General features: G+C 45.3%; 1 protein-coding gene across 1 annotated transcript in view; it reads left to right on the top strand.

The window, feature by feature from the left end:
• Window positions 1-14,420, top strand: part of LOC117742675 (E3 ubiquitin-protein ligase RNF43) — a 66,458-nt gene that overhangs the window by 12,463 nt on the left and 39,575 nt on the right. The window lies entirely within an intron of this gene.

Genomic DNA, 14,420 nt, shown 5'->3' with positions numbered 1-14,420 from the left:
CAGCACTTTGGGAATTGAACACTAGTCCTGATCATAGACCTTCTTGTTGAGTCCTGTTTGTTTGACCCGTCGACCCACCATAACTCGATTTCTTTAATACTGCGTAGATGTGTTAACACTGCAGTCGGTATAGCGTTGTTACTGCGCACGCTAAGTGACTTAACAAATCGGCCTGTCATTCGTACGCCATTTGGTGAGACCGGGCTGACTTCCCATAGCATTTTATGAAGACAATCCTGCTGAGTGCTCATTACAGTACTTTGTCCTACACGAATCAACAGCATGTTGATGAAGCTCCAGTTCAGACCTAAGAGCCAGGAGCTGAGCCAAGTGTCCCAGTGCTGTACCAGATCCATCTGAGAGGGAGGGAGGGTTGGGCTGGAGAGGGGGGGCAGCAGTGCGTCTACTGCAGTTCTCTGACCTACCTCCATGCCGCTGACTTCCACTGTTTGCCCACTCGGTTAACTATTACCAAAAGGCCGTGTACATTGGCTGCAGCCCATCGCTCTTACACATACTGTGGCCCTTTATCAAAGGAGACCTGCACTACAAGCCCTGGAGTCCTTCCAAAAAGGCCAAAGCCACAGTATCTGCTTCAGGACCTATCCCAGCGCCGCAGTCCTATCTGAGCACTCCCTCCTGTTTTGCCTCCTCATCTCTCTCCCTCCTCTTTGCATTCTCTCTCTTTCTCCTAATCTCCTTGCTTGAACATGCACATGTCGGTTAAACTGTCCTTGGCAGGTACCTCACCCACTCGTGCGTCCTTTTTATAATCCCTTTTTATGTTTGCATTCAGTTGCTTTGGCGTGGTCACGGTGCGAAAACACAATTTGCTTTGCCTCAAACCATGATGTTGTTGTTTTTTTCAGGATTTACACGTCTTTTATTATTAAAAATACATGTGGATGTCTGAGACGATCATGCAGGGAGCAGCAACAAGAGAGTCAAGTGAAATTCTCGTCTCGTCTAAATGATGCAGTTCACATTTTTAAAATCAAAAGACAAATTTAATTACTGATGAAACACTTCAGTGTTTGTCTATTTTGTTAGCCCATTATTTTGAGATGACAATTCAATTGTGTGACAATCTTGAGATATCAAACATCGATAATGTCTGATGATGACTTCATTGTCACCTCATCTTGAGATGAAAGACTCGTAGTTGAGCCCGGGACCCAGCCCGGTTACCCAATACATTCAGACAGAGTGTGTCTGTGAGGACGTAGCCATAAACCAGATAAAGCGTGACTAATCAACTCATCAGATTTAATTATTGACTTACCGTAAAAGTCAAAAGAGTGAGCCAAATGGGATAGAATCTTTATCTACATCCAGTTGGACGTTGGTAAAGCAATACATTTGCAATCTGTCACAATCGAAAGAAAAAAAATGTATATAGAGGTAATTATATAATTGTATCATTCATGGGGCCTATGAGGACCAGAAAAGCCCTATTGGCTATTTTAAGATAAGGAGATGTGCTTTAAATTACAAAATTCAGTACATTTCTGAATGAGGAATTGCCTCCACTCGACTGTCAACATGGAACCGACTGTGAGCCAACGCTGCTAATGACGCCTGGCTACTGAAACACATACAGTACACCAGGAGAGCGACTTCAATTCATTACACCATTACTCTACTATTTCATCGCCAATAGGCGTTTGTGCTATATTAATGCTCAGAAATGTAAACCTTTTAAAGTTGTATTATCAACATAAATGGACTGAACAAATATGAAATTGTTTTCCATAGCTGCATCATAGCAATGAAAGTAATGCATTGCATTAATGAACAGAGTTTGGGATGTTTGTAGTCTCTAGAGCAAGTCATTTGAACATAAAGCTGTGACTTCAGATGTTTCCTTATATTTCAATATTCATATAATTCAGTGCACATGACAGTGTTTTATGTCTTTTTTATGGGATATTTTTTGTTTCTTTGAGTTTTGTGCCCCGATGTCACAAGTCGTTCATAAAAGCCAAGTCCTATATTTGTGATATTGGGCTATATAACATAAACTGAATTGAATTGAATTGAATAATAAACTATCATGTTCTATTTGGTCAACCAGAGTTCAGAAGCGTAATGGATTTGTTATGCCAGCTGTCGATTCGTACTGATATGCGGCTGCCATATTGTTCATGTCATATTGTTCATTTGGGAATGTGTGTGTGTGTGTATGGCAGTACATTAATTTTGTCCTCTTTCCTGTCAGAAATGACGTTGTGTTCCTAGAGGAGCTGACAGCAGCCAGGTGAACACTGTGAATATGCCCATCTGTATGTTTATCATAATAAACATTTTCTTGCTTATTTGATCAGGTGGCAGCCTCATCATGCGTGAGCCAGTTGCTCACTCATATAAGGTTGAGCCTGACTGTGCACATGACACTCTTGTTGGTGTGAAAACAGGCTTTTAACTGTTCAGAGTTGTTTGTGTATTAAACTTGGAATTTGATTCTTTGTTATTGATATATAAACACAAAGTGATTTGAAGTGTGTGTGTGTGTGTGTGTGTGTGTGTGCGCGGTGCAGACTGTATCTGAAAGTGCAATGTCAGATATCCCAGGGCCATACACGTCTCTATTGGTTCAGTGAAGCCTGCTATTGGGGAGAGATAATCTCTCACCCCTCCCTCTACCTCTCCCAAGACTCACTTCCTCTCCCCAGCAGGAAGTCCTGGCCTTTTTCTACCCCAACTAAGCAGCGGAGACGGTCGTTGGAGCCCTATCTCTGCAGCTTTAATGAACTCTGAGGTGTGTAGTGTCATTCTTTAAATGCCAGAGAGCAAATGATTAGAAGCACCAACAGTGCCGCTTTAATCCCTGACCTAAATGTGGTTGATCAAGTCGGCTCTCTGGTAGCGGTAGCGAGCTGTGCATCACAGTAAGCTCGCCCAAAATACAATATTATGCTTTATGTTCTATTTCACTCTGAATAGACTATAATTTATTATCATGCTGTATTGAAGAAGACTAGTGGTTGAGACCATGAACTCATATTTACAATGTTTACGGAGGGAATAAGTCAAGAGAGAAGTAGTCATTTTCTCATACTACACATACATTCTATACAATCTGACTTCTTTTTTGCAACCGGAGGAGTCGCTCCATGCTGGTCAGTAGAGAGAATGCTAGTTTGAAGACCAAGTCTATCCCGATCCAACCGATATTTGAGTGGTGGACAGTCTAACCTGGCCAACAGAGCACCGTTGCCATCCCTATCGCCACGATGCAAGCTATGCTGAAAACAGGAACTCAAACTTTAAGTCGACCCGCATTTCAGAGCTCTTTTTAGTCTCTGCTGATGGGGCGGTAAGGAGCCGGAGTCAGCCTGACCTTGTAGATGGCCTAGGTCTGGTCGGGGACTGTAGGACAAATGATGGCGGCGCTTTATTGTGGGATACGGCCAAAGACTTCCCAATGCAAAGTGCACAATGATGCGAAGGCCAGACTATGGTAAAAATTACAGCTCTCCGGTTCAAATGTCTGCACTTGCTAACACATAATTATGTTGAACACATACAGTTACTCACCACCTCCCGAAACCCAGTTATTGCTGTAAATAGTCTAATTAGGCACAACTTTGAAAAACATTGAGATCGCAAACACACCTCCCACACACTTACAATACACACACATACACAGACATAATATGCTGTGGTTCCAGTCTACATGGCGAGCACGGGGGAGAGAGGGCAGTACCCTGCAGAGGGTTTCTCCTCCACACCCAAAGACCTTTTGTTTCCTCACATAATGTTTTCCTTTTGGGTCACCTCTCCAGCCTTTTAGGGCAGTGAAAGTGGATCCGTTCAGGGCCTCTCCATTACATAGCCCATCTGATAGGGAGCGCCAGATAAGTCCCCCCTGTATAATAAATGTCTCATATTTGATCTTCACAGGTGGGAGCGATCTCACAGCGCCGCAGCCGGGGTGCCTCTCTTGGGACGGCTTGCACAAACACCTGCTTTTTTTTTTTAGGGGAGGAGAGGAGAAAGATCCGTCTGGTCGCCTTTCCCACTTGCGCTTTGGTGCACAAATACACTCTCAAAAGAAAACACACACACACACACACACACCCTCGTGGAGCCGTTTTCCCCCGTGACCCTGCGCTGTTCTGGTGCGTGGGAAGGTGACAGGTTAACATACCCTTGCTTATTCAGCCCCGACCAACCTTTTCAGGAAGCTTTATGGTGCGAGTCGTAAATGAGTTAACTCCCAACCTAGAGGCCCCCCCCCCCCCCAGCCTTGCCTTCCCATAGCGCACAGGAGAGAGCACCTCTTGTCCGGTCGGGGGTTCAAAGTTCAGATGCAGGTCCCGGCAATCATTGACGCGGTAGAGCGACAGTGTTTTAATGGGAAGAAATCGAAGGGAATATAAGGCTTGGCCTCCAGAGTACACAAGAGATCATAAATACAGTGGAAAGTAAATAGTGGAGGCTGAATGTCAGGCTGCCTTGTTAGCAGGTATAGTATTGCACAGCTGTGGTCAGAATGGGAGACATGGAAGAGCAACTCTAGCCGTGAGTTATGTTTCTCCGAGCTACGCCGAGTATGCGGTACTTGTTCCCTCCTTAGCGTTCGCTAACAGTCAAAGCTTTGGCTTGTCAATCATTTTTGTCAGGGCAACGTTTTCCCTTGGAGATCATTGGCCGTGCGGCCTCGGGGTGTGTTCCAGCCAGGCGAGCTCTCCCTCTCTGCCCCACCCACTGCTCACGGTTGACTCTTGGACACGTTGTGCACTGGCGTGGTGGAAGACTGGGGACTCGCTTCTGTTTCTCCTCTGTCTGATTGTGTGCCATTTAACAGAAACATTTCACACACCTGAATGCAGTGAATGCATGCAGGGGGGGGGGGGTTCAGGTTCTTTCTTACCAGAGGCTCTTGAAGGAAGGAGAATCTGTGCTGTGGACTTTACTACAGAATACCAAAATCAATAATTTATACTATTGCGAGTCTCACCGCTCTTTGTTAACCGTACTTGAGATAGGGCTTGGAAACGTTGCATTGTTCGTTGTTTTACTGTTATTCAGATGGCTTATCTAATGTCAATAGATGAAAGGTTCTTTATATCAGTCAGCTATTTTAAAAGCACTATCAAGATTTGTTTTTCCAGCGGTGGAAATAGCCACGCCTCCCTCTTTAAAGGAGCATGGATTACATGAAGAACAAAATGGCATTTAGGTAGCATTCAAATTGTATTCTACGATATGTACACTATCCACATAGTTCACTGAGGGATCATCTGTACGCAAGCTTTAATCCGTAGTTAAGCGAAGGGGCTGACCTGGCAAATGTTGTCGCAGCCAGTGTTTGTGTCCAGTAGCAATGGAAACAGGCATTTCACATATTTCTTATTTTTTCATCTCCCTCTGTTTCCTCCGCTATACAGATTCAGTCACTGTAACCTGCACGCTTCACTCTGTCATCGTCTACCCCGCTTCTTCAGCCCCCATATTTTTAGATCTCTTATCTGATATCGTCATGGCAATGCAGAATAAACAAGCCGTTTAGATAGCTGACGTTTTTTAAATTTTTTTTGAAAGCTGGAACCTGTCTCTGGGTCTTTTTGATCAGAGAGGCCTTTTATTCTGCCAAGAAGCTTGAGAGAGGGGAGGTGTGTGTGTGGGGGGGGGGGGGGGGGGGGACGACGACAATGAAGCAGCCAGAAGAGCAGCGGTGTGAGCAACTCTCTCTCTGAAATGTGAGGAGAAAGGAGCAGAGCTGCCGAATCTTGAAAAAGTATTTTTTCACTGAACTGACCGAGAAGCCGAGTGCAGCCTCCACAATATGAGCCTGACACCGTCATAACGCCTTGTAAATCAAATCCTGTCTCAGAATTATAAACTCTATAATGTATGCTGTGTGGCTGCATCTTCTTCCCACAAACTGGGAAGGAAACAGACAATGAATGGTAAACACTAGTTGTCAGGGGGTTTAAGGTGGAACGGTGAAGCGGCCCTTGGCGCTGTCCCCAACTCGCTTGTCGATGTCATGCGAGTTGGTAAAGGCGGTCGGCCGAGTCCCTCAACCGAGTCGTGGTGAGAAACTGTGTCTGGGGATCGCCCATATCAGTGTGGTGATCTTGGCATAGATGGAAATCAAAAAAACCTAAACAATCCAAATGAAATGTTTCTCATTCAGATCTGTGTTACATTTGAAAGACAATGCACATTTTGGTGACTTAGACAGAGTAATTGAGTTGCGGTCGGAGCGCGTGCATCAGCTGGAGGGGATGACAGTGACATTGTGGGATAATGAGATGGGAGGGCGGTGGCGACGGCGGCGGCGACGACGACGAAGTAGGTGTGCGCTCGTGTTCATGTGTGCCAGAATTTAGGTGCTTTGCCACAATGCGTGCGTGTGAAGCTGCGCACGAGCACCGAGCCTCTGCGCGGTGAGGTCACTGCTCATTGGCCCTTTTGTTGGGGCAAGGTTGGGGAGCAGTGATGCCTGCCGCAGAAGGGGAGTGTGGGAACCAACTGGCCGGGGCGCACAGAGGATGGGGGTGGGGGTAAAAGGATGAGGTAAATGTTCTGGAGCCCAACAATCAGCATGTTGATGTCTTCCCTGGGTGGCCTAGTTCTGCAGGGGCTGCAGGACAGCGCCGGTCTCGGGGCGCTGCGGCCAACCCGGTGCAGGGGAACACATGGGTGAGCTCCCGTGCTCGCTCGCCGCTAAAAATAACAAGATGGAATCATTCCGCGGGGTGTCAAAATATGTACTCCACTTGATACCGAATCCACCAACACGCAGCATATGAATGGACGGAGGGGTTGCAGTGCATGCGTGTTTTGAGATTGTTGGGTGGGCGCAGTGTTCTCCTTGTCGAACGCCGTGAAGAAGCTCAGAGCTGAGAATTTCGGGTCAATTCGTGGTACCTCCAGTGTGATTCTGGCTTTGCAGCCATGTTGCCACTTGTCTGTCAACATTGTCATTCTTTTCACCAGGCAGGAGATACTTTCGTCACAAGAAATTCCCGAGATACTGTAGTCGATTTGGAATTACATGTGTACTGTCTACTTTTTATTTGACCTTTTTCTTCATATCCTCCTCTAACAGTCATTTACATGAACCCACCCGAGAAGTTTAGAGGGGAAACGTCTCTTTGGTGGAACAGTTAACATCTCATAGACATATAAAACTAGACTGTGCTTTTTGTAAGGGTTGGAATCCACTACTTTAATCTTTAACAACATATTTCACCATAAGCTTATCATATGCTTTATTTAAACATGTCTTATTGTGTTTTCTGGCATCATTCATGAGTATTTCCATCCGTTTTTATCTTTTAGGGTTGTTAACCATTTGCTATTGCTGTCCCTTTAATACAAAAAGAGATATCTGCCATGCAGGAACACACACACGGTTATGTTAACGATATCATTCTTCTTTCGATATATTCTGTAATAGTAAACATGAACTCTCTTTTAGATGGACAAGATGGTTTTCTCCGGATGTGATGGGACCCAGCTTTTATTGTGGGTGGGGCCTCGGACGGTGCTACTTTGGCAAAACATCACAGAGATTACAGCCTTGGTGCTGCGAGTTGTAGCTTTGGCCCAGTAAGCGTTGCTTACAAATAATAATTAGCCTTGGCTTTTCCCTAGAAATGGCTTGCACTGTGCACATTGTGGTCTAACTTCAGGCCGCTCAGTAGCTCTTGACGTTGCTTGACAATACAATACCCCCGACAGTCTCCCAACCTACTCTATTCCTTTGCATATACTTATATTTTTTTCCAAGCACAGTTGGCTCCTATTTGAACAATGCCCCCCCGCCCCCTCTTTGGAGTGTAATCTTAACTGCCAGCACTCAAAGCCTGGCAATGAAAGGCCAGCTGTTCCCCGCCCTCTGCCGGCCTGCCCAGGCCTCCGTTAGATGCCTCGATGGTCGCACACTCTCTCACAAACGAAGACACCACACACACACAGACGGTCCGAGCTCGTGTGAAAGCATGAAATGCCATTACCGGCAGCGTCAGGTTACACGGGGCACAGGACCAAGCTATGTCCCCACTGCTAACGAAAGGATGTGTAGACGTGCTACACGCTAACTGCTCTCCCAGCATGACGCTGCTGCTCTGCGAGCGCGTCCTCGAGGCCCTGGGGTTTTTGTCGGAGTTTCAACCGTGCGACAGGAATAGAAGGCCGCAGTCTTTAATGTTCGAGTCTCCCGCAAGAAAGCACAGGCCGCTGGTGGGACCCCTTGGAAGTAGCAAAGGCTTCTGTGGTCAGCTCGTCTATGACTGAGAGGAGATCTCGCTACTGTTTTGAAGCTGCGGCTAATCAAATGTGTGGAGGAACGTCACTGCCAATGACCGCCTATAGAAATGAAATATAATTAGGCCGACGTTAACTGCGTCGCTCGTGCTCCTTTTCAGTCATTGGCTGCTTCGCCCATAACATATGTGACCCGGATTTTCATGGCCTTTTTTTATTTTCAGTCTCGCTATGCTAGCAGTGTGTCTGAATATCTGGTAACACTGAAAAGACAATTAACTAAGTAACACACGTTAGCACGTGTGGAAAAATCAGCCTGGGTAGCGTTGGCTCAAACAGCCGCTAGCGTGGTTGGAGGCTCTTTGTCTTGTTTTTCTGATGATCTTTGAAGGAAAAAACACAATAGGTGTAAATATTACACATTATGACTGTAATAGCCTTTTACATTACCTATGTAATTAAATAATGTGCATCTATTACATTAATCAACAGATGCACATTATTTAATTACATAGGCAATGTGAAAGGCTATTACACTGGTTGTTTATTCAAGTAGCATTTGTAAGAAAATATGAATACCAGCAAATGGACACACAAAATATTGTAGCAACATCATACTTAAAAAATCCTAGATTTCCAAACAGAGCTTCACGGAATAATTTAAACACTGCTATATGAATTTCTGGTTATGCAATAAATATTTTGTGGATAAGATGTCACCCTGTTGTGAATAGTTTCCAGCTTTGGGAAACAGTTTCCAGTGCATTTGCTATAATTACATAATGCATGGGAATAAAATAGCGTATTGTAGGCCGATACCGCACAGTTGTTGCAGATATAGTGGTGGTGCTTTTGACGTAGTGGGGGGATTGGTTTCATTTCCGCACGTGGGAGTCTTGCTCTGCGTAGCCCGAGGACAAGCAGCCGCATCTCTTTTGCAGCTGATATCGGCTCATATCACTTCTTGAGTCTCGTCCGTCACGGGGATGCATTTTTCCGATTATGTTTTCTCTTTCTCCTGCTTTTTCCCTGTGATTCTCTTTTGTCAGTGTCGGGTTGGCTTTAATGAGTGGACTCCATTGTTAGTTGGGGCGGCCGCCTGCTTGCAGCTGTGGATGAAACTATCTGCTGTATTTGGCACGGCGCCCGTCTTCAGCCTCAGTTTCTAACAGGAGGAGGTGGAGGAGATGGAGGCCGGCACATTGGATGTGCTTGATGTGGACTGATGGACAGTAGACAGCTTGCCATGTCTGCAGGAAAACAAGAGTGCTTTTCTAATCTAGATGGCGAACAGCACTTGAAGTGAAAGTTAGTTTTGTTTTCCAATTCTGTCGTCAGTGGCGCTTCCATATTTTATGTAGTGTAATCTGCTTGAACAGTTTTCATGTATGTGACGACATCAAACTGCAGTATAAACTCTACCTTAACCTGTGGGCTCCACTGTCCCCTCAGTCATGATCATGACCCAGCAGATGCTGCTGACAGTCAAAACACTGAGATCTCTTATCGTCTTCCTGCCCCTGGTGGATTACTTAGTTTTGTCCTATAGGGTTGGTTTGTCATGAGCTTCCCTCGTATCTCTGGAACTCTATAAATCATCTCTTGACATCAGCTGAGACGGCCTCATCTTTTTCAGGTGGATGAAGGTGACGGAACTCCCATTAAAATACACATTCAAATATGATGAAAAAAAAAAGAGGAACGTTTAATTGGGGAGATTCCATCTGTCCACCAGCTGTGTGCTGGATGCCATGGTGACTGGAGGTGCTCACCTGGATCTTTACGTGGAAAAAAGACTCGCCAAAAAAGACATGGAGTGGTGGTTCTGCTTTTCACAATACATCTTTGACCAAGTGACAGACACTAATATGCAGAGAGCTAATATGCTCATACAGCAGCCCGTTGTCTGGCGAACTAACAGAATTAACGTTAATGTACTATTGCTGAATGAGTGGTCATTATCGCAGGTGGATTTGCTGCAGCTTGATAAGACTCTGTTTATTATGTAAGTTATGATTAAAATGGCGACACGATTGACAATGAATCATTGAGTCTGAGCTTTAATGAGATAATTATTCTGCCTTATTCAACCATTCCTTTTTAAAACTGATGTTTGTGATGGGTGTGTTACTACACAGGTTACAACTGATTAAAACAAGGCAAGAATGCTGTCAAACTTTGGTGTGTGCGCGTGTGTTAGTGTGTTTGTGTGTGGAGAGTCTTGAAATTCCAATAGCTGGGAAGTTTTATATTTGTTCCAAAACAGTGTGCGGGCTGGACAGTAAGCAAAAGAAACAAACACCTGGTGTAGTGATTGTTGAGTCATTGGTATTTATCCTCATTCATATTTTTGTGCTCGGCATCAATCATATTCTAACCTTTATTATCCATTCAATGAGGATATTTCTGTCTTTACTGCCACATACATCAGGGCAGGCATGTGAAGCCCAGTAAGTTTGAAGATTGCCGTCCCGCTCAGTGGTTTTCGGCTGCCGGAGTGGTTTCAGACCCCGCCGCCCGTCTTTTGTGCAGCTTTGTGTACAGTGTGCCGTGTTCGTGCCGTGTTCATGCCACTCTGATCAGCACCAGAGCGAGCTCCCCCCGGTAACCTGGGTGGAAATAAAGGAGCGGGATGAAAGCGGGCAGATTACATATTCATCTGGTCCATTTAGAGGAAGTGAAGCCTGCAGAGATGCCTGTCGAAAGGCACACCGGCGGACACCCAAGATTACTCACAGGTGCAGCTGTGAGACGCACACACACATACACTTCAATCTCTCGCTATCCCGGAGTCTTTATCCTCTTCCTGTCTCTCAGTTTCAGACACTTGTGGTTCGCCACCTTCAGCTCGGCGCGTCTTATCGCAGGCCCTCATCTCCCTGGTCTTGGCGCGTTTCTGCATGTATGGTCTTTGTCTCTTATCGACAATCTACCTTCCTTATCGGTTCCCTTTTATGCACGACTTTTTTTTCTTTGCTTTTCTTCTTTCTTTTTTTTGCTCTTGAATGTTGCCGCCATGCTTTTTTTTATTTTTTCCACAGTTGCTCATACTGAAGTCCTTCATAAGAAGGTCCTGCTACAAGGCCAACGTTTCTTTCCTCGCCGAAAGGGGGAAAAAAGAAGGGAGGACGACAATGTTGTGAGGGAGAGGCACAGATACAAAAGGGACAAGTGGGAAAAATAGTTATTTTCTTATGAGTAATTCCAAGTAAGTGAATATGCTAGGTTCCCCACCAAAGTATGAATCCTCTAAAGTTATGTTCGCTTCAGAAAAACACCTGAAACAATACAGGCCTCATGGAAACACTTCATTTGCATTGAATTATTGATCATTTAACGTATAGTTACTTATATTCTTTTAATTAAGCCAAAGCTGTACTGATAAAATACAGTCTGAATGACGGTGTCAGTTGTAGCCGGAAGGTTTGGTTAGGAGCTCGAGCTTCTTCTCCGTGCATGAACAAAAGAGTTAGCATTGCACTCCTATAACGCTGTCTGATCAACAATCTAAATCAAGGATAAAAAAACGATGCAGCAGAAGCAGCGATGGCATCTTTATTTTTTCATTTTTTATTAAATGCATCCCTTTTCACTTATTCAGTAGTAACAGCAGTAACATCAAAAAAGAAAGAAAACAGTATAAGATGGGAAGATTTTTTTTAAATGTAATTGTGGTGTGCAAAAAACAGCATTAAAGGTGGGGGTGGGGTGCTAATTTGACAGATCAAACTGTGTTTATAGGTCTTGAGGAACTTTCTTTGTGGCTCAGCAGTTAAACAAACTCTTGGCAAGATACTTCAGTCACACAAACGGCACTTCACTCATACTTCATGGAGCGTAACTGTGCCCATTCAGAGGAATCCGGTTAGCGATGCAGCGAGGTTACCAAACTCCACCAGTGCTCGACGGTGGGTTTGGCTGACTCCAGCGGTGTGTGAGGGATCTCTGGTGCCCTCTCTCTGTAGACCAGCCGGTTGGATTGCATGGTTGGGTTTTGGACCCCAGAAAAACTATAAACTGTTTCTGCTCTGGAAAGACTGCAACATAATTCTAGTCTCCTTTCATGTAGTGTAATTGTGATGCACTGCATGAAAGGAGTCCATTTTTTCAAAACATAATGGAGAGAGTATGGTCAGCAACCTCATGGTGACATACAACATCCAGGAAGTCACTGCATCCCTCAAAGAAATAGTCCCACGCGTAACTAGTTTGCTACCTATGGACAAAGCCAGGCTTGCCGTTTACCACTGTTTCCAGTCCTCCCGCTAAGCTAAGCTAACCATCTTGTGGTTTTAGCTTCCTATTTGGCACACAGACATTAGAGCTGTCGTCTCATCCGTCTCTTTACGAAACAGCAAATGAGCATACTTCCCAAAAAAAGAGACGTCAAGGCATTCCTTCAAGCTGTGCAGTTCACTGCGCGGGACGTTTCCGCCATGAATCTTGCTCTCCTTGGGGGTCTCGCAGCTTGACAGGTTGTGATTCATTGATTCATACCCGGCCTACCTGCCTACGTGTTCTGCCTGATTGGCCCGTAGGGCCTAATAGACGGCGGGCTTATGAGCGGTAGCAGCAGGTCTGCGCCCTGGGCCAGATTCATCGCGTGCAACCGCTTCAGCCTCTAATTAAGCTTCTGAAGGGAGCGACAGCTTTTATTGAGAATGGAGATTCTTTTTTTTTCGCCTTCTTCGTATATTCCACGCCCTAGCTGCTACAAAGGCAGGAAACTAAATGAAAGATGCCTTCCATTCAGGCCCTGGTTAAACCTCAATGTAAATCTGATTCATAGACCTGATGCCTTGTTGTTACATTTGTGCTCGGAGAAGTACGAGTGTGTGGATCTGATTGTGTTTGGTGGTGGACAGGGGGGGGCTGCATCCACAGGTTAAGGGGGGTGCGGGGGGATGATTCCTCCAGATGATCCTGCGTGTAGCAGCAACAGCGACGCAGCTGGAATTGTTATCTCTTTTGATATTAGGGCTGCATGTAATGTGGAAAACACCCTGGGCCGGCTCCACTTCCTCCTCAGGCGAGAGGGGTTTCACATGCCAGTGGGTTTTTATAATCCCCTCGTGATTTGTAGTTTATTCCACCGAATTCATCCTTAGCTATGTTAAATATTTCCCCATCGCAGGTTTTTTTTTTCTTCTTCTTTTTTTCAAAGAATATGGGGATTACATTTTGCTCTTTCTGAAGCAAATGAGCCACAAAAGCAGCCTGGATCAGATTGTTGTTGTATTCCGTGGTTGACTTCTTAACGCACTCTTTAGAACGAGCCCAAAGTGGAGCTCATTGCTTGAAAGGAAATTCAATAATGGAAATGAATTTGCACCAGTCATAAAACTAGACAAGTGTCCGATAAAAGGATGCGTCAACAACTGACTGACCAGTTAGGTGGGGCCTGACATTTGGGAAGTATTTTCCTCAGAGCCTTTGCCCTGTGTGATCCTCTCTCTCTCTCTCTCTCTCTCTTTCTCTCTCTCTCTACCTTAACAACTTTGGAGGAAGTGCTTTGGATGTCATTGCCCGTCTACCCCAGAGGGGCTGCGTGTTGAGACACTCGTCCCTTCCTTCCCTCACTACCTTCCCTTCACACCCCTTGCACTGATCTCCCGGCCCATCCACCTCTCCTGAGGTCTGGCTTGTGGGGTCTATGCATTGAGACACAACGCACACACACACACACATAAATAGGAATACTCACCGTAAAAACAGCGCCACCATCCCTTCGCCACACCAAATGGATGCAGGCCCTCTTGTGCCTGGCGATGCGTTTGTGCTGTGTATGTTCATTCGTGTTCGAGGAATGTCTCAAGTAAACCAGCAACGGAGAGTAAGGTCTCGGCAGTTGTTTTAGCGCCCTGTAAACAAAGATGTTTGCTTGTATCTCAACACTGACCAATGACAGAGGACGGCCCTTACTGCGTCACAGTATATTTAAGGCCCTTTCAGGTAGTAAGCGTTACATGACTCCATCCTTTGGTCCTCCACCTTTTCTTCCGCACACATGGACAGCTAGTTTCTCTTATCGTTGTTGCCTCCCATTCCAACTGTCGTTATGATGCCACTGGTATCACCAGCTCTAATAACGTCAATTAAATATGAAGCTGGCACTAGCGAATGGTTAGCTTAGCATAAAGACTGAAAGCAGGTGGAAACAGCTAGCCTGGCTCTTTTGAAAAGTCAAAAAATCCACC

This window comes from Cyclopterus lumpus, chromosome 14, assembly GCF_009769545.1.
Source record: "Cyclopterus lumpus isolate fCycLum1 chromosome 14, fCycLum1.pri, whole genome shotgun sequence".
Taxonomy (NCBI): domain Eukaryota; kingdom Metazoa; phylum Chordata; class Actinopteri; order Perciformes; family Cyclopteridae; genus Cyclopterus; species Cyclopterus lumpus.
The sequence above is the reverse complement of the archived record's forward strand: the minus strand, read 5'-3'. Positions and strand labels throughout refer to the sequence as shown.